Source organism: Primulina eburnea, chromosome 10, assembly GCF_022965805.1.
Source record: "Primulina eburnea isolate SZY01 chromosome 10, ASM2296580v1, whole genome shotgun sequence".
NCBI lineage: Eukaryota > Viridiplantae > Streptophyta > Magnoliopsida > Lamiales > Gesneriaceae > Primulina > Primulina eburnea.
In genome coordinates this window covers 9,635,024-9,657,639 of record NC_133110.1, presented here as the reverse complement: position 1 = coordinate 9,657,639, position 22,616 = coordinate 9,635,024, and the positions used below count along the sequence as shown (strand labels likewise).

The following is a 22,616-nucleotide window of genomic DNA, read 5'->3' as shown; positions in this document are numbered from 1 at the left end:
TGAACATTTTTATACATCGATGATTTTTAAGATTTTTAGTCGTTTATGTTTATGTATGATTTTGGATGAGTTTGGTTAATTTAAACTCCACCATTTTACGGTCAAATAATTACGATTATTTTAAATGCTATTTCAAAAATATAAGTTTTAAAAAAAAAATATTTCCACACTTTTAGAATGTGTAGACGTTACAGAAACAATATGTTTTGAGTAGCACAAAATTTATCCTTGAATGATCAGATATATTTCTCATGAGTGCGTGCTTGATGAACGATGAAGTGTGGAACTTTAAGTGCACTCAAATCTTCAAGTATGCAAGCTTAGCGATGAGGTAATAACGTGGTTGAAAAGCTTGTATATCTTAATTGATCGATCTACTTCTGTATTTTTCAACTATTTTTTATAGGCTATCATTCCAATGGCCGAAAAAAGATTTGTAACGTAAACCTGTAGTGTTGAAATGATGTGTTACTATCAGCTACAAAAACATTTAATGTTCTCTTTGCTTGTACAATTTTGAATATCGTTCCTCTGAAGAGTTGCTGCTCGACACCATTTTTGTGGTAACTGTTAGCTCCATCAGAACTTGTAGGATATTTCAGCAATCTTTCTATTCTGGGATAGTGACATAAATGAAGATATTTATCGGAACTGGTGCAAGACATAGTTAACTTGTAGCGGTGAAAAATTATTGAATGCCCTGAGCCGGTCAGAGAATGTTCTTCATGAGGAGTTCATAAATAACTCCTTAAATGAAGCGGTTGAAGTTTTCGAACAGTCGATTGGAAAACTCTTAACGGTTGAAACTTTTCAAGTGATCAAAAAATAATGAATTGGAAATAACATAACAAATGACAAATTAATTAGGGATAAGCAATCAATAAATTTACTTTTTTTTTTTACACATCCAAAGTTTAACTCTCATCGTTCAAATTTTAATCACCTCTGTTTAATTTCAAAACTTTCCCTTTTTCCTTTTGCTCCTCGAAATTTAACACAATTCTTTAGGATTTTCAGGAATCGAGTAATGATTTTATACTCAAGTTGAATATGCCATAACATGGCCAAATGTGTGAAGCTTCGCTAGATCTTCACCATTATTCTAACTCGTGCAGTGGAGCATAAATACTCCATGCTAATACACATCTTCGTGCAACATTGTTTGATAAAATAAATTTAACAACACGCAATAATTGTGTTTTAAAATTTTTCACTTTCATAATATTTGAATTCATACTCGAAGCATTTGAATTCGATGGATGAAATAAAAACCTCACCCAAATATTTAGGAAAAAAATGAATCGTCGTATGTTATAAATTTAGTGAAGATATCACACTTAACGGTGATGATATTTCATATTTAGAATAACACAAAATAAACACCTTAATAAGTCTTTCTTTTCAAACCCACACATTGAATCTTGATAAGTTCGATGCGTTCAAATCAAACACAATAGAAAACTCCCAAATATATTGTATTGAAACTCAAATGGCATGGGTTCCTTTCTTTGACATTTCTTGCCTATAAGATACATTTATACAATAAAACTTATCTAAAATAACTACATGTATTTAAAATATAGTCAAATTGAGCTCATAGCTTATGCTAACTAACTAACTAAATAATAACTAGTAGAATTTCTTTTGATATCATGTTAAGCCCAAATCTTAAAAAGATTTCAGGGATGTAATTTTGTCATATTTGTGATTATTTAGAATTTTTATCCTTAATTAAGTGCTTATCTGAATTAATTTTATAATTGTTGTATATTTGAATAAAAGAGGAAAAAAGCTTAATTTGTTATTAAAGATGATTTTACAAGATTTCAAAGGAAATAAAAGACCAAAAAAAAGGAATAAAATATTTTATTCCTTGATAATATTGAAGTTTTGGAAGAAATCTGTGCAAATCTTAATAAAGATAAAGCCTCACATTTGAAAATAAAACATCTACAATTTTTTAACTTGGCATGAACTTAAAAGATTTGGAGGATTGGGCCCTTTAAGAAAATAATAAAAGGCAGCGTACAAAGAGAAGGAAAAGAGAGAGAACAAACATCGAGAAAAAGCAGAAAAAGGAGAGAACAGGAGGTAGGAAGCAGAGAAGGATAACAGAGAGAGGAAGCAGAGAACTACTGAAATGTTCATCGCCTTTAACTTTAAAATTCTACTACATTTTTTTATTTTCTTTTACATAGACTTCGAAAAACACCATTCAAAATAATTTAACATTTTATAAATCAAAATAACTTATCATTTTAAAATCTCAAGTGCATAAAAATCTCTAACTCATCAATTAACAAATCCAATTTCAACCTCTATCATGAAATGATTACCTCTAAAATATAGTATAAAAATCTCTACTCAAATCATTTAACAAAATCTTTAAATTGTTTAACAATCAAGCTAATGCGGAAGTAACTGTCCCTCGAGAGTCTACTGCTCGACTCGACCGACTTAAGCGTCGGCGCCTCCATCAATATAATCATCACATGCAACATTCAAACCTAGTGAGTCTAATGATACGACACGTTCTAAACATGAATAACAAGTAATACATATACATGCACATGCATTAAAATCATATTTTTATTTAAAATAATTTTTGATCATAAATAAATCATTTAAAATAATTTTCAGCATAAATAAATCATATAACATAAACTCGTAAAATCATAAAGATTTGCATCCTTTATCATTTTGGATGGAGTTTAATCCTTGAAAGTGAGTAGTCTTTTATCATTTGGTCGACTACAGTCTTAGCTCCACATATGCATGGGGACGGACACTAGGCATCGCCATGGAAATACGATCGTCGGGCTCCCTCTGGGGCATTGTCCCGTAAACGGGCTCCCTATGAGGTCTTTTTCCTCACGACATCCACACAAATAAAATAGTAAGTTCACCGTTCCTTCTTAAAACGGATCCCCCACACATCCTCTTTCTCACAGTCAATTCATATCCCTCAAAATGTTTTTTTTTTCTTTTCAAAAAATAATTATCATTTGCTTTCCAAATTTGAAAAATAAAATTTTTAATATTAAAAATCGTACCATATCATAGCTTTTCAAAAATATCATTTTGCAATAAAAATTGCACAGCTTTACCATAAATCATAAAATCTCATATTTTCATTTTAAACATCATAAAATATCATTTAACATGCATTATGATCCGCCGGGGCGTTGCCAATCATTTTTGTACTACCAAGGTGTAAAATGACCATTTTGCCCTTGGACTCTAAAATTCTCGATTTACATCCCAAATAATTATTTAAGACTAAATTTAACTTTTAATATTTTTATTTCATTTAAATTCGAGGCTTTCAATTTAATTCCTTATTTACTTGTTCGCTAATTGTTTTAATCCCGATTAAATTCAACTTGAATATTTTGATCTCAAATTTTAAACATAACATTTTTATTACCTAAACTACCCTTTTCAAATCATGATCCACCCCCGCGAACCCATGGTTCGAACCTTCCCCCTTAATTTTCCGAATATGACCCTTATTTGAAAACACCGAGCCATCTCACAATTTACTCGAGCCACATCCGAGCCACCTCGAGCCAAACCCAAGCCAACTCATCTAGCAAACCTACTGACCGAGCCCAGCCTTGGCCAGGTCGAAAAGTCTCTTTCCCCTAAGCCCGGTTGGTGCACAAGTCTCAGTAGGTTCACTAGGACTCCTAGTCAGCTTAGGACTCACCCAACCCCTTAACCCTCTACCAGCACTGCCCTTCACTGTCCCTGGACCATGCTCAGCCGTGTCCCAGACCAGCCCAAGCCCTGAACCAACGCCGCGAGCCACCTGCCCAGGAAAAGGAACAGCAGCCACGCGCATGATGCCTCCTCACGCTGTGGTCGAGCCATCAGCGAACCAAACCGCACCAGCCCCTGATTGGTCAACCTCCCTAGACCTTATTGGACCAGCCCTAGCCGTGAGCCCCCTTGGCTGCAGCCTCCTTGCGCGAGCATGGGGAGGAGTCCCTCTTCATGTGGACTCTTCCCCAGCCTAAGACTCGAGCCCTAGCCCTCCTAGGACTCTTCCCCACCCTTGACCATGACCAGACCAACCACCTACCTGAGCCCTGCCTAGCCATGCAAGCTAGCCGTCCCTTACGTTACAAGCCATGGTTCCATTTGAAAACCCTAGGTTCCTCTTCCCTTGATTATGCGTGATTCCAACATGTGTTTTCCCTTTAATTAATTCATGTTCTATTCATATTTCATCCTACGTTGGCAGCGAACTCGTTGGAAATCATAATATGATCATATACGTAAAAGCATTGAAAACTTTTGAAAATAATCGAAAAATGTTAAACCATCGAACGTAAATATTTTTCATGCAAAAACAATTAAAACATGCGTATTATGATTTGAATTTTGCGTAAAAGGGTTTATAAAACGTGCCTTTGCGTTTGAAACGCTCGAATATTAAATTGTCGGCGATGGTGCGATGATGGACGAATGGGCGACGAAGGACCCTAGCTTTCATTCTCCTCCTTATTTTTGAATCTAGTGTGTGTAAAGTGTGTTAAATTTTGGCTGGTGAATGATGTTTAGAAGCCTAGGTTTACTTATTTATAATTTTTAATTAACATATTAATGGGCTTAGGTTTTGGGTTTGAAGTGTAGGAGCAATTTGACCTACTTACAATAATTAAATTGAGCCCAATAATACTTATTTAATTGTAAAATAAAAGTTAATTTATAAAAATTACTTTTCAAAAATAATCCCATTTGATATTTTAGAATCTCTTGTTTGACCAAAACCGACTTCCCGGGTAAAATCGTGCTCATCTCGTAAAACAATTTAAATTCCTATTATTTAGAAAAATTTAACCATTGTTAATCATATTAAGAAGCCTTGCAATTATTTATTGAAAATATTCATTTTTATCTTCGTCGTCTCTGGTCTCCTTACCCCAACATATTATCGAATATTCGGATAAAATCTACAATTCTCATGTAAGCATGCCACATAATTATTTAACCATGTAACCATATCATATAATCATTTATTATGCATCATATAAGCATTTCAAATCAATTATGCAATTTTAAGCAATTTAATTAGTTTTCATGCATGTGGTTTACATAGATTGGTTTTTCGGACATTACAACTATGCATGAAGAACATTGAAAGTGAGGAGAGAGACAGAAGAGTTCACTTAGATAGCATCATAGAGGAAGAGAGATTTGGATGAAGACATAAGCTATTAGAGTTTGAGAGAAAGGAGGAAGACAACATCAAAGGGGGGATCACGGGCAACCATGCTGATATTTTCTTATTCATTCTTAAATTTTATTCTTATGAATTCAAAACTTTTGTCTTTGCATTGTTTTAATTTTTTGGAATAAATTTCTTTAGACTAAGACCACGATAGGACCAAACAATACTTTGTTTGATATTTGGTTTAATTTCAATATATTATTTTTCTTGATTTTAATTATTGATTGATGTTGGTTTAATATTTCTTGTTAATAACCTGATCAACTGTTTTCATGTTTCTTGATTAATCACGAATCAAAAGATGATTGGTTAAATATAGCAACAAAGACGTCATCAACACATGGTTAAATTGACTAGAAATAATATTCAATTTCGGTGTGCGTTTTAGGTGAAAATGAAATTGCACAAAGATTTATTGCATTTAGATCTAATTAAATTCAATTAGGAATAATTAAACTATAATATTTAAACAGGTTTATTGAAACGTCCTTTATTTTTAACTTTAAAATCCTACTAACTTTTTTTAAAAAAATTATTATTTCGAAAATTAACAATTAAAATCAAGCAACATTTTCATAAATCAAATAAATTAACATTTAAAATCTCAAGTGCATAAAAACCCCTAAATCGTCAATTAACAAAATTCAACTCCAACATTTAACATGATTATCCTACCTCAAAATAAAGCATAAAATCTCTAGTAAATCATTGACAAAAATCCTTTAAATCTTTTAACTATCAATCTAATATGGAAATTAAATGGCTCTTGGGAGTGTACTGCCGGACTGAATCAACTCAAGCGTCAACGCCTCCCTCAATAACATCATCACCTGCAGCATTCAAACCTAGTGAGTTTAATGACTCACCACGTTCTAAACATGAGTAGCAATTATTACATATACAAGCACATGAATTAAAATCATACTTTTATTCAAATTAATTTGTAAGCATAAATAAATCGTAAAATCATAAAATCGTAAATCTTTCTATAATTTATCATTTTGAGTGAAGTTTGATCCTTGAAAGTGACTAGCCTTTTATCCTTGGTCAACTGATCAGTCTTAGCTAACCATTACGAATGGATACGGGCACTAGACACCGATAAAATGGAAATACGATCTTTGGGATCCCTCTGGGACCTTGTCCCGTGAACAGGCTCCCTCTCGGGCCTTCTCTCTCACGATATTTTCAAAAAGCATATATTATATCCTTTTTGTCACAATCAATTCGCATCCTTCAAAATATTTTTCTTTTTCCTTTTTAAATAATAAAATATCATGACTTTCCAAAAATAGCATTTACAGTAAAAAATTGCACAGTTTTAGCAAAGAGGTCAACCTCTTTCAAATATACAACATGGATTCGAAGCACTTCTTTTAACACTATTTTGGAAACCCAAGGACTAAATCGTATGAATATGTAAAATACAGGATTTCCAATCCTAGCATGAAAGGGAGGGAAACATATACTCAATTTAAAGTGAGTAAATAGAATTCCATACTCGATCTCAGAGATACATATAGAATTCTGCGGAAAGCCGTATTCGATGAAAGTCGTATGTACGGCTTGGAGGGAGATCTTTCATATCTTTATATAATATTTTCTGCAAAATTTTCATAGTATATAATTTAACATGCGTTATGACCTTTCGGGACACTGGCAACCCTTTTTGTAGTATCCAGGTGTAAAATAACTGTTTTGCCTCTGGACGTAAAATTTCTCGATTTTTACTTTTTCTTACTTTCATTTACTCTATACCATTCCAAATAATTATTTAAGCTTAAAATTTAATTTTTAATATTTTTATTTAACATAAATTCGAGACTTTCGATTTAATTTCTTATTTACTAATTCATGAGGCATTTAATTCCCGAATTAATTCAAAATTTACTATTTTCTTCTCAAATTTTAAACATACATACCTAAAGGACCCTCGTGAACCATGACCAACCCCCATGGGCCATGGTTCGAACCCTTTTCTTTTTTCATAGCCATAATTCGAACCATAGCTAGTTCTTTCGAGCCAACTCTCATTTTTCTCGGACCATGGCCGAGCCACCTCGAGCCATTCCTTGACCAGACCCTCTTGGACCCTTCCAGACCTAGTCTAGCCCAACACACCATCCCCTAGCCCTAAAGCCAAGCCGCACACCTCTCCTTTTCTTTCCTACATCGCGGTCCTCAACGTACCGAGCCACCATCGACCACGGCTGCACCAGGCCCTGATCTTACCCCTATCCATCCTCTCTAGGCCTTACTGGACCAACCCTGAACCGTACTGATCGAGCCGAGAGCCAACCTAGTCGTCGCCTTCCTAATCGCACATGGGGAATAGTCCATGCGGTTGTGGACTCTTTCCCTACGGTAGCCTTTGAGTCCTAGCCATGCTAGGACTCTTCCTAGCCATTAGTCAGTTCCCTCACCGAGCCCTAGACCAACCCTGGACAAGCCGCACGTAGCCAAGCACCAAGCCGAGCCCTTGATCACCTAGTACACGTAGAAAATCCTAGGTTCTTATCCAACCTTAGCCAAGCTCGACTCCAGCATGTATTTTTATCCCTTAACGACTCTTTTCATGTCCCTTAAACACTTCTTATTGCCAGTGTGGTCCTTAGGAATCATAGAGTTAAAGAAACAAGCATAAAAACATTAGAACTTTGAAAATAATTGTTATATTGTTAAACCAATTGAACGTTAATATTTTTCATGCAAAATAAATCAAACATGCATAATATTGTTTGAATGATGCGTCAAAGGGATTTAGATTCGTGCCTTTCGTTTTACAACACTCGAATATGTGATCGTCAGCGTAGGGTGCAGGGAAGAGCGAACGGGCGACGATGACTCCTAGTTTTCTTCCCTTGAGATTTTCGAATTTGAGTGTGTTGTGTGTGTAAATTTCGGCTGAATGAGGTCTCCCAAGCCCCATTATTCTATTTTATAGGTTTTAATTTGCATGATAATGGGCATGAGTTTTTGGCTTTCACGTAGGGCAATTGAGCCTACTTATCCAAGGTAAATTAGACACAGTAACACCTATTTAATTGAAAAATAAAAATTTATAATTTTTATTTCAAAAATAATACATTTGATATTTTTAAAGACCCTTGTTTGCCAAAAACCGGCTTCCCGGATAAAATCGTGCTCGTCTCGTGAATTAATTTGAACTCTATAATTTTCAGAAAAAATTAATCATATTTAATCATAGTAAGAAGCCTTGAAAACATTTATTGAAAAATATTCATTTTGTCTTGGTCGTCCCCGGTCTCCTTTCCCCGTCCTATTATCGAATATTCAGACAAATTCTCATGAAATCATGTCATTTAGTCATGCAATCATACCTTTAATCATATAATATACATCTTGAAAGCATTTAAAATCAATTAAATAAAATAATTATGGAATTTAATTCATTTGCATGCATGTGATATACGTATATTGGCTTTTGGATGTTACATTTATTAACTCGAGGAATCATTTAATAAATAAATTGGGGATTTCATCGTGATTGTAAGGATCTAAATAATTAATTGAATTTAACACATGTCAACATAGTATAGTTTGGTACCGTTGTGTGTCTTAGTTCTTTATTTGAACTTGAATCCCTCCTTGATCTTTAAATCCATTCTGGATCAGGTTCCGACCCGACCCAAAGGCTGCAAGATGCAGTCAATGACTACTGAATCCCAATATTTAATTTTGCAATTGAGGCCCAAATTGCAAATACATATATTTTTACTCCAAAAATAACCTATAAATACAAGTAAGTTTTTTATATATATATTTTCACACATCAATTTTCTCTCTACTTTACATTTCATTCCAATCAATATCTTTCTTTGTTATTATTTCTCAAAACATATTCAATAATTGTGTTATAATTTGTACACTCAATATTCTCTTTATTATTATTTATTTACTATTTCACATTCTACTTATATAAATAATTCGAATTTCGATTGCATCATCTTCAAACAATAGTGGTGGTGGTGGTGGAAATGAATACGTTTATGACTTTGTGAACATTTTGGCTACATACCCAGCTTTGATAAAGTTCGAACATGGCTACAAAGAAGAAGAAGTCATGGAACTCCCCAACAAAGATGTAGGGACGCCATCATCTACCCGAGTAAGCAACACGATGTCAACGAGCACGACGACAACCCGAACAATGGATCACTTCGATTTTGAACAACAAGGAACAAACAAATATTTTGCCGTACGTAAAATTTTTAAAATGAGTGGTGGTTTCGTGGTACCGACACTTAAGGTACATAAACTTGACCCTGATATGCTACAAATATTCGGTAGGGAACAAACACTACAATAAATTAATCATTCAAATGGTAAAATTTTCACAATTATAAAATAAATTTCTCGAAAAACCATCGTAAAATTTGTTACCAAATGTTTTCAACTTTTTATAATAGTTGAACAAGAATGTTTTGTTGAATTTACTAGTACAATTCAAGTTAGTTTTCACAATATTTCTAGGCACACACTTAAGAAATATTGTTGTGATATTTATAAAGATATAAAGAAACACTAAATCGTATCTTTCAAATATTTCTTGTAGAGTTAGTTTGAATATTGATATTTGGACTAGTTTGAAATATGTATCTTATCTTGTTGTTACATGTCATTGGATTGATGAAACTTAGACTATGCAATAAATAATTTTAGCGCTAGATCATTTAGAATTGTCACACAGCACATACACTATAGCTATATATGTTGGAATTTATAAGTTTCAAAATTTGACAAACAAATCCGTAAAATAACTGAAGAACTAAACTGAACTGATGTAACTGATAGATCGTAACTTAAAGAAGACTTATTGGACTTAAATGGATTAAGAACTGAAGTTAATAGACTAAAGTCCTTATAAGAATAAATAAATCTTGAAGCTCAATAAACAGATTGAAAATTTGAACTGATGTAACTGATAGATCGTAATTTAAAGAAGATTTATTGGACTTAAATGTATTAATAACTGAAGTTAATAGACGAAAGTCCTTATAAGAATAAATAGTCTTGATGCTCAATAAACAGATTGAAGATCAAAACTGTAGACTTCACAAAACTGAACTGAAATGACCTATCTCAACTGAAGTATTCAAAGTGAGAAGACATCAGTTAGAACTGAGGTAGTCCAGCTGGACTTATCAGTCAACCAGTTTGACTCCTGATCAGTAAGCCACGTCATCGGCTGCATTTTGAAATACACATCAGACAAACACCAAAGCAGAACAGATAAAACAGAACAGTTTGATACATCGTACCTCTGTCAGAATAAAGTCATCTACATGGACTAGTGAAATCCTATATTTGAGATAGAAGAGATGACGTAGGAGCAATTGAAGACTCCGAACATCCATAAAATTCTTTGTGTTCATCATTCTATTCATTCTGTTTTCGTTACTTTATTTAATCTACCTTTCAGTTTATTTCCGTATTAAAATCATTAGTTAACTGATTGATATATACACACAAAGATTTCTGAATTAGTTCCTTAAAAAACTGATTTATATCCGAAATGTCGATCAAACGATTAAATATCTTAAAAATTTACTAAAATCGATTTTAGATGGTAATTTGCTTCACGTTAGAAGTGCATGCCATATTATCAATTTTATGTGTTAAATGTGCATGTGATGAGCATATGTCCACTGTAATAGAAAAATTCAAAGTACGTGGGAAAAAATTATTACGTGAAAGAAGAAATGGACATAATTGGAAAACACTAGTCAAATCAAACGGAATTGAATTTTAAAAAATGTCATTTATATCATTTGCTTCATACTTTTTTATGTTTTCAAGATTTAGTTAATTCATATTACAATAATATTGCGGCAGAGTTTTTAATACTGACTGACGAATGATTAGAATATTTTGAGTAAATGTATTTCTTTGTTAGAAATTTTTAAAGAAGCAATCGAGAAATTTTCTGGCATTAATTACCATACTTAAATCATATTTCTATATTTGCTTTTCAATATGTTTTATAAATGTATCGAATATCATGATTATTCTGTTATGTACGATTTTGTTTCAAATATGGAAAACAAAATTTTAAAATATGGGGAGAATATTTTAATTGTGCATGATTTAGCAATATTACTTTATCCAAGTCAAAATCAAGGAGGATTAGATGTATTTTTTTTGAATATTATGCTAAATTTCTTCAGAAAAATGTTGACGATCAAAAGAAGTCAATCGTACATTCTCTCCAAGAATTTTTTGATTTGTATGCTAGTGAACAATGTAAACCGAGTGCGTAGCCGGAGGAGGATCCGACATATAAAAGCAAAAGTGGAGCACTCAACTTCTTTCAAAGTTTGAAACGACAAAAGTTCAAAGGAAAATCGGTGAGAACAACAAATTACATTGAGATCCAAATTTATCTAAACCAATATATCGAGACTACAGAGAATTTCGATATTATTGATTGGTGAAAAGTAAGTTATCAACTTTATCCAGTGTTAGCGGCAAGTGCAAGAGATTTCCTACCCATTTAAAATTCAAGTGTTGATTCCGAATCAGAATTTTCAGTATGTGGAAGAATAATTGGTGAACAAATAACTAATTTAAAGCCATAAACATTTTGCATGCTGACATTCCTACGAGATTTGTTTGCAGCCGGAAAAAAGAATAGGACCGCTGAAGCAATCGATGAATTTCAAAACTCTCCGACGAAGATCCGGAATATTCAAAATATATTTTAATAAATCGTGATTAATTTTATATATTCAATTGTAAAATCAATGTTTAAATTAATTTATTTATGATTAATCAGTATTGTTTCAACTCAAAATACTAAATAAAAAATGTTTATTAATAAAAGTAATTTTATATTAAAAATAATAATAGTCAGACACAAACTCGGAAATGGTTCGATCTGGACCAGAATCGATCTAAAAATCATCGAACCGGTCCCAGATTCAGATTGTTTACAAGATTTCAACCTTGGAACTGGAACCAACCGGAATCGGTTCCGAACCGGTTCATCCGGAACTGATCGGAACCGACAAGCCGATAAGCATGCCTAGTATTACTTCACCATTTATTTTTAGCGTAGAAGTAATATACAATATTTAATTCAACATAATTTTAATTTTGCGAAGTAATTGTTGATTATTGTTGTACTAATTTAACAAATTTTTGAAGATTTAAATTACCTTTAACTTTATTTTTTAATAAAATAGTAGTGAAGTAAAAAATATTATTCAATACACCAAAATGAAACAAATATAAACATTACCACAATATCTACAATAAAAAATCGAATTCGCTCAATTCAATTCTTTCGCTCAATTCAATTCTTACTTCATCGTATTGAGATCGACTGTAATACTAGTTCTATCCTCCAAAATGATACACATCCCTGAATAAGAAATGAACAGAAAAGAATCCCCTAAATACAAGCTAAGCCTCGATTAATAGGCTAGTATTTGGATCAGAAAATGGTAGCATGTTCATTTAAGATTCATAGCCCTTCACATTTGAAACCTTCAAAAGATGGTGTTAAGAAGCAATAGATTACACACCTTCTCTGCATAATGCTCAGAGATATAGAGCTAGTGGATCCCCTCATAATGATAAAATTTGGTCTCACACTCCCAACTTCAAAGTTTTGATTCAGAACACAAAGTTTATCAAATATACAATCTTATGTAAAGTAGATATTCATTAAAAAAACTGCAGGAATCTAACCACATAAACTACACCTGAATACGAAGAAAAATCTACATAGAATATCGATTCACAAAACAACCATCATTTACAGCAGGAAAATAACCCGACGGTTCGTTCAAAGATCAATGCTGAATTCATAATGACAGATTTTATCCAAAACATGAAAAGTTCTTCTCATATTTGGTTGGAAGCAAGCACTTGTGATGTTCAACCACCATCCCAAATAATTCAGCAACATCTTGAACCATGGAACAACATATTGGAGTCTAAACAACTCTTGTTTTAATGTTCAAGTAAAAACGAAGAGAAACTTAAGAGACAACAACAAATTTTCAACACGATCAGATTTGGATACATCAATGTCTGCTAAAACCAATCAACATACGGACGATAACAGATCAGCGTTAATTTTCAAAATAAATTAATGCCAATTTTTTTTAAAAACAAAACAGCAAGTCTGCATTCTTTCCACCTTAGCTTTATATAGCAGCACATGACCACAATACCAGTTAAATTGAAAACTGCCCACGCATCATACTGTCCACAACAAATTCTTAGTAAGCACACTAATTATGGTTGGTTAATTGAGCAGAGCATCAAATCAATTTTAAGCTGTCTTATCGATCAAGTTACCACACCACAAATCTTACTGAAATATAAGCTTCCTAAATTGTCGAATGAAGCCATTAATTTTAAGCTGTCTTATTTTATCACAAACAGCCTCTCTTTAAGTTTTCCTTGTAAATCTAATTAGTGCACAGTACCTGAAAAATAAAGTGAAGACTTATACAAGACATGATACATGTCTTATGACCAAAGGCAAACAGTAAAGGATTTGAATTTGGGAAATGGTTTGTTCTCAATACCATTTGCAAAATAAACAGTATCACTTTAAAAGAGGTATTTATTTGTTAGACCAAATGTTTATACATACATGTACAACAGAAACCTGAGGTGCCAGCTTACTGAAGGAGTTGAAAGACCCTCCCCTGTTCTGTGTGACTGCTTCAATCCTCAAACATGCCGGAAAATTTAACCATTCTTCCAGCAAGGTCGAGGTCCGGCACACCAATGCTGCGAAGGGCAGACTCGCAGCAGCGGTGGCTAAAACACAACAGAAAAGCTAAGGAAGTGGCTTAAATTTGCCTAAAACTAAAACACAAACAACCTACAACCATCGAAGTTCAAGTTCACCATTGAGAAATGGTAAATGCAAAATCTTATTTATATTCAAACTTAGATTAAATGATTCTAACAAAATTAATTGCAAATAATTAATAATTAAAAAGAGATAATTGAACATACACTGTGACTAATGGATTGGGAGGTGAAATTGCACATTATGTGCTTCGGACCCAAGAGATTGTGTTTTCTAGTGATCAAGAATGCAGTGCTAAGAATGATGTCATGATCGTTATGCAATATTAATTATGGGAGGCAATTTTCTTTCTTCCTTTCTTTTTTTTTTTTAAACTCAACTTATTGGGTTTCTGAAAAGGAATTGAAAAACCAAAGTTACAAGGTCATTCTTTTTCTATATATAATAAAAAAACACCAAGTGCTGTTGTATTAAAATTTAAAGCTACCCTCGAATATCTTTTTAAGAATTTCTTGTATTTCATGATCAGCGGAAGAGTACCCCATGCTCTAACAAATTAAGTCGATATGATAGCAGAGCAAATTAACAAATTTCTGAGCAACTGCATCAAAATTGATTGAGTTAAAGATTGTCTGTACAAACTATTTATTTAGCTCCAAAATATGTTTGCAATCATACCAAGATTTGAATACATATTAAAGATCGAACTAGTACGTATTGTTAATCAAAGCAATCACCAAAGTTCACGATCCAAATTTCTTGGTATGCTCAGGCAGAACTCCATCCGACGACAACTGTTGTTACTTCTTCTCGTGTTCTTATGTTCCTAGGAGAACAGACCAATATGGATCCATATCCCTGAACAAATACTTGACGGATTTGTATTCGGGCGATTCAGAATCCTCCTTTAGATCCACCCCACCATGGTCCGCGTTCAGATTAGGGAACAATCACGGCTCTACCTCCTCCTCTTCAGAAGGGGAAGACTTGTCAGTGATGCCGTAGAAGGCTGTGACGGGGACACTCTCGTGGCTTCGACGAGTGTATGTCGCACTCGCAGTCGGCACAGAGCGCGATGGCGTCAGCCTTGCAGGTGACGCTGGTGGGGGCTTTCTTGTAGACCTCGCAGAGCCAGACGCGGACATGAAGCCAACTTGTTGATTGTGTGGACTAGCATCACAGGCTGTGCAGAGAAAGCCGAGTCCTCGTTGTTAGTCCGTGCGCTATTTTGAGATAAAAAAATGAAAATAAAGAGTAAAATGGGCTTTAATAGACATCAAAATTTAAGTAGAAAAATTCTAAAATTTATTTGGATAAAAATTACTGACAAGATGAAAAGAATTTTATTATAATATTTTATGATGTAAAATCACTCACTGTGTTTCTAAAGAAGACACACTTTATTATTACATGAGAACAAACACCTCGTTAATTTTATAGAATCAAGCAATTAAATTAAATTTTATATAATGAGAGAATAGAAAACGGAGAACTTGGGATGCAAACAACTTATGGAGGAGAGCTCTATTTATAGAGCCCGGTTTGTGAACACGCGAAGCCAATTTTCAATTGTATTTGCCTTCAAATTTGACAAATTTGAGTCCTGAATGTGAAAGCCTTCCAATCTCAATAAATGTGCCGAAAAAAAACTGCATTCGCGTTCAACTTGTAACATTTCTTCCACTTGGAGAATTGATTGAATATCAAATATATATCCACACATCCTTTCAATTTTGTAATTCCCTGCTGCTTACGTTTCCGCTAAGCCACTCGAGAAACTACATCACTCAAACATACCAGTGTTAACAGGCTTGGTCAGAACACCAGCTATGTTATCATTTGTATGGATCTTCTGCATATCTACACTTCCTTTTTTTACTACTTCTCGCACAAAATGAAATTGAACTCCAATTTGTTTAGTTGTGGAATGAATACTAGATTTTTTGCGATGTGTAAGACACTCTGAATGTCACAAAACAAAAGAACCTTCTTTTTTGTGTCTATAATATCTTCCAATAAATTTTTAATTCATATTGCCTCCTTGCAATCTTTAGTAGCTGCCATATATTCTGCCTCTATCGTAGATAACGCCACAACTGTTTGCAAATTTGAAACTCATCTTACTGCTCCATCTGCAAGTAAAAACATATAACAAGTAGTAGATTTTCTCTTATCATGATCACCTACATAATCTGAACTAAAATAGTATAAGACAGAAAAATGTATTGTAGATGTGGAAGGAATGGATGAGAATGGACCGAAAATACGAGTATTTATAGACAATTTACGACGGTTTTCTATTAGCAACGGATTTTTATTAAACCGTCGCTAATAACGACAGTTTAAAAACAACTGTCGCTGACGGTTAAGCAAAGACCGTCGCTGTGTTGCGACAGTTTTAAAATCGTCGTAAATTTTAAAATAGTGATGGTAGCGACGGTTTTTGTTAAAGAGTCGCTAATTTAAAAATTGCGACGGTTTAGTAGACGCGTCACTGTTTTAAATTATCGACGGTTAAAAAACTGTCGCTAATAGCGACAGTTTTTGTCCAAAAAACACGTTAATCCACAACGGTTCACTAAAACTGTTGTCATTTCTCCAAAAAAAACATGCTAATCCACAACGGTTTTAGAAATCGTTATGGTTTCTCCAAAAAAACACGCTAATCCACAACAGTTTTCTAAAACCGTTGTCGTTTGTCCAAAAAACACGCTAATCGACAGTGGTTTAAAAGTAAAAACACGATGGTTTTCCAATAAAACCGTTGTCTTTTGAGTGTTATTGAAGGCATATTTTCTTGTAGTGATGAATCGCTCTAATACCACTTGTCAGGATCGAGATTTAAAATTTAGAGGAGGGTGAATAAATTTTTGTTGAATTGTTTCGATTGTGTTAACAATGCTGAAACTTTCCCCTTGTCGATTGAGTCTTCAGCAAGTCAATCAGTGTAAACTGTGCGGAATTAGTCTTACTAAAACTGATTTGAACAAATGATTATTGAGTTGCATGGTTAAGAGAAGATAGACTAAATGATAAATGAATGCAGGAATGTTTATGGATGTTCGGAGATTTCAATACTCCTACGTCACCTTTTCATCCTCAAGGAATGTTTGTAATAAAAAACTTTGGTAATTGTAAGTGATTTGAATTACCTTGACACTGCCTAACTGAAAATATTAGTGAAACTAAAACTGAAGACTTAGACCAGTAGAGTTTCTTGCTCACAACTTAAGTGAAGTAAACATAAGAATTTTGTCCTTGATATGATCAGAAAAAATAACGAATCAGTGTGTGCTTCTTCTTTAATCCGACTTTTTTTGTCATATTTTTGCAATGAGATTTGGCTTTTTTTTCAGTCGAGAATTGTTGTCTCTGGCTAGTTCAACTAATCTCATATATAGTCCCAATCTTTAATAGTAACTTGTACAAAATAATATTCGTTCATGACTACAAATGTACTTGTTGTCGATTCATCGTCTTTTCAGGTATCGGTTGACTTCTGACAGATACAGTCACTCTGATCCTTAACACTGATCGGTATGAACAAAAAACTGTATTACTTCAGGTTTTTGTCCTTAATAACTGATCGATTAGGTCCTTGTAACGATATTGTTTAAAGTGATAGCATGTCGGGTTGAATTAAATCAAAAGTCCATAAATCAGTTTGGTAGGTTGATTTTTATTCTGGATATCAGTTTGGACTACGATCAGTTGGGCTAATGATTTCAGTTTCTGCTCGAATTCGGTTGTGATGTTTTTATCGAACACCAAAACTAAATGTTCTAATAATATTAATGTCAAAACTAAAAAATAAAAATATATGTGACACTAATTCATTTGGATAATTAATTTTTACCAATACAACTTTTTTGAACATGCATCACGTCTTTTTTCCTAGTAAATGTAAAAATGAAAGTAAAAATAAGAACATATATAATTTTAACGTGATTCGGTCCAACCGACCTACATCTACCACGGAGCCACCAATCTATCAAATAAATACACTAAATATAAACAATTACATTCATACAATTCAAACATAATTTTGATCCCCTTCTCAAAATAGAAAAAGAAAAACAGCTTATTATGTTACTATAAACAACCTAATTTTTGTTGATTGGTGCATGAATCCTTATCATGAGAATATCTGCTGAAAAAATGTTGTGATGCCCTTCCTCATTGTATATGTTCTCTTCTCTAAAATTTTCAAACCATTTTCACATATCCTCTTCAAAGGTTTTTCAATTTCGATCACTATAAAACCAGTATTAGCATTTGTAAAACATCTCATGGATGCTTAAGGAATAAAGATTACATATCATATTTTCGGTGGTGGTAGATAAAGATCAAAATGCTGATCAAATCCGAATTTCTTGTAAAAATAACTTCTCTTATATCAGAAAGTTGGAGATTTTTTAGTGAAAATTAGATATTTGTTTATCCCTTAATATAAATGTCGATAGATATAGAAGAAAAGTGGTGCCCACTTTCCCTCTAATAAAAGCTGATGTGTATGTTAAGTTCCACATTATTTATGATGTTGCAAAACCACTCATTCAAAGTTTACATGTCACCTAAGGAAAAATGTCACCTCAACAATTGTGGTTGAAATTAGCTAAAAAAAGATCAAATGTCTAAATAATATAAAGATATAGGATATAAATCAAATACAACAAAGATATAGGACAAAAAAAATTTCAAACTTATAAGACAAATTTATCATTTTTTCCATTTCTTCAAGTGGAACACAATAAATGTCAGGAGTACATTGTATAGTTGCATGCCGATTGTAACGATTCAGCTTCCAAATTTATTTCTCTTCCTTAGGAGTTAGGGGCCCAATGCAAATTAAGGGCATTGTTTACTTGGTTTCTTGGTTAAACACCTATCTGACTTGTTCTTTTCGATGATATGTATGATCCAAAAGAGGGACACTCGTGGATGCGATTTGGAAACGACTATGTGTCAGGGTATTGGCCATCTTCCTTGTTTTCGTGCTTGGCAGACAGTGCATCCATGATCGAATGGGGCGGCGAGATTGTAAATTCTGAACCCAAACGACAGCTCAAATGGGCAGTGACCATTTCCCGGAAGAAGGATTTGGAAAATCAAGCTACTTCAGAAACATACAATTAGTAGTGGATAGGTCCAACAATCTTAAATCTCCCAAAGGTCTTGGCACCTTTACTGGACAATCCAACTGTTACGATGTCCAAACCGGGAGTAATGGAGATTGGGGACATTACTTTTATTATGGAGGTCCAAGGTAAAAGTGAAAGCGAAAAGGAAGGTAAATAATTGGATAATCGGTTGGAGATGTATATATAGGGATGATAATTTCCTCCGAATCCGTTGGATGACAATTTCCTCCGAATCCGTTGGAGAATCCGATACCCGACCCGAATAGAAAGGGTATGGAGGGATTTTTAGATCCCGATTAAATAATTGGATAATCGGTTATGGGGATTTTCGGGTTTGGGTATGGAGGCGGGTTTGATATAATCCAACCCACACCCAACCCGAATACCCGTTTAAATTAAATATATATATATATATATATATATATATATATATGTATATATATATGTATATATATATATATATGTATATATATATGTATATATATATATATATGTATATATATAGTAATTATATTTTATATTAAAGATTCATCTTCTCAGATCAAAGTAAATCATACATATATAGTAATTATATTTATTTATATTAAATATTCATCTTCTCAAATTCAATATACTTTTTCTTTTATCTTCCCTTTCGCTTTCACTTTTACGTTTCAAGGTTTACCGCTCTTTTATTTTTCATTCAATTTTTCTTCTTCTCCATTGGTAAGTTTATTCCATGTTTGACTTCAAAAATTGAAAAATATTTTATTTTTGTACAATTGCATACTTTTATTCAACTAATATAAACTATTTTTAATATTTTGTTATTTTTTCATAATGTTTATTTTGCAAATTTTTATCATTAATAATTTTTCATATTATTCATTTAAATAATTTTTTAAATATTCATAACTTCAGTAAAATAATTTAAAATTGAAAAAATTCAATTGTATATGATAATAGTGTATTTGGGTAGGGTATGTGTATCCGATAATCCGATAAGTATGTGGATGGTGATGAAATTCAATACCCGATGGGTATGAGGATGGGTATGAGGATAAATTTAATAAATGGGTATGGGGATGGATGTATGAAATCCGACCTATACCCTACCCATTGTCATCCCTAGTAGGAATCCAAATTGCCCGTTAAAAAAGCTAAAAAGTCAAAAAATAAAAAATAAAAAAGAAAAAGAAAAAGAAACGAGAAATCTCCCTTGGATTGAAAATCTAAGCTAGTTGGCACATTAATGTGTAATTTCCCAGTCCTCTGTCTATGCATAAGCCGGGAAATTCTAGTTTTGACAAATTTTATATGAAATCCACATAATTTATGTAGGTTTTACGTCAAAATCATATATGGTCAAATATGAACCATTCCTCGCAATGGAGGTACTACCTTCCATGTAAGGTCGAAGGCCTAATTTTCTTAGGTTAATTGCTTGGTAAATGTGAGCTTTACACTTTGTCTTTTCTTTGAAAAATATCTAGTGGAGGGAGGAACTGGTCAAGTTTCTTGGAAACTGTAAAGAAACAGGCCTGTCTTTGTCATTTTCTCAGTATTTTATTACTGTTTTGTTATTATACTCCTCCATGAAGTGTACTTTGTTACTCAACTCAAATTAATGGGTTGTGCTTAAATTTTATCCAACATAAAATAAAAATTATTTATAGAAAAGAGCGTCAAAATCAAATCCAGTTTTTGAAAATGATAAATTAGATGTGGGTTTATTTCTCAGATGGTATGGGGACTCTCCATGTGATATGTTTAATTATAAATATGTGATTCCATTTGGATGTGATGTGCATGTGGCAGGAAAAACTACTTTATCGGAGCATCACTTTTGTGGAAAGAGCCCTTCAACCCCACCACCACACCCCTCAATTATCTGTCTTTTTCTAACACGATAATATTATGGACATTCTCCCACCACTTCATTATTGTGGAGCATTTAAAGTACTTTTATGATTAGACATTTGGATTCCTCCATCAACGGAAGTTTGTAAAGTTGATTCCATTTTTTGGGTTCCACTTAGATGTTGTTTAGCTTCCAACTCCAAGGAAATATTTTGTTGTATATATCTTGTGATAGTTGAAGATATTATGAAAATATAGAAATATATTATTTTGATTGACGTGAAAATATATGATTTAAGATTTGAAAAGATAATGTATACATTGAATATGATGAATTCTTCTATAAAAATGAGTGTTTATTGATTTTGAAGATTGTCGAATGTGACCATGTGTGGTCGAGAGAGGCTATGAGCTTTAAATGTTGTATTATTATGTGAGAATATCGGTTCTTGTGAATGACTTTTTGTGAATAAAAATGAAATTGTATTGTGTGTTGCGACATCTGTTGATACAAGCTACTGACATTTCCAACTTATTATTCTATTATGAGAGCTTTTCAATTGCTTGTGGTACGCATATATTCTGAGTATAAGGATTGGTGGAGTGTTTAGAAAGGAGTTGAATAAACACTCCCGAAATTTTCTTTTCTACTACTGAAAAAGTGAATCAGACCTTTTGAGAGGTCAGAAGCTAATCCTGTTCAAATGATAAAGTGCAGTAGACTATTGTAAGGCGGAAATAGTCCACAACACTTGAGTGAAACAATAAAGCAGTAGATAATACAATAAGTCAAGGTTTCTTTCTAGAAGTTCGAAGGACTAGCCCTTCTCCTGTTTCAAGAAGGCATCACTAAAAGATTTTGACTAGTACAATTTTGTACAAATCCATTTCAGTAAGACTTACTCAAACTTTTAGTATTACAATTCAAAACTTAATAAAATCTGGTTATGGGAAAGACTCTTTCCATATATTACAAATACTTCATACTTTACAGTAGATGATAAAAGAATGAGTGTAAACAATATAGAACAAGTGATATTCTGAATCAGATAAAAACTTTAAACATGTGCTGGATTTTCAGATATTGAATATATGAAAGGCTTGAGTGTGAGTGATTGAAAAACTCCTTTTTGATATAGTTATAGATCGATCACTTGCTATTCATGAATCGATCGAAAATCCTTATATACCCCTTACCCCTTCTTCAACGTTCGGATAAGAACGACTCTATTGTCAGCTAAGAGTACCTGAATAGATTTTAGACTTGTTATTTGTTTTGTACCCAAAAATGGTAGCAGTAGTAAATGATCATTACGCTTCACCAAATGGGATTTAATTAAGTGTTCTACTGATTTAAAACAGTTACAATAAATAGAAACAATCTCTGAACAAATCGGTTATAAGATTTTTCAACATCTGACTTATCATCATAAACGACAACCAGTATGACTACTACTCTGGTTTCTAATAATAAGGGCTACTGTTTCTTTTGGTTAAATACTACGGAAATGTAAGCTTGCAGAAGTCTTCTATTATTTTAGTCTTAGGATGTGTTCAGTTTTTCTTAAGTTAAAAAAGAGTTCTGGTTTTTCTTAAGTAATTCGAA

General features: G+C 33.0%; 1 long non-coding RNA gene across 1 annotated transcript; it reads left to right on the top strand.

The window, feature by feature from the left end:
• Positions 1 to 18,654: 18,654 nt before the first annotated feature.
• Positions 18,655 to 21,359, top strand: LOC140803755 (uncharacterized). Its single transcript, XR_012111920.1, has 2 exons — positions 18,655 to 19,296; positions 20,283 to 21,359. It is a non-coding gene; the product is annotated as an uncharacterized lncRNA (long non-coding RNA).
• Positions 21,360 to 22,616: the final 1,257 nt, after the last annotated feature.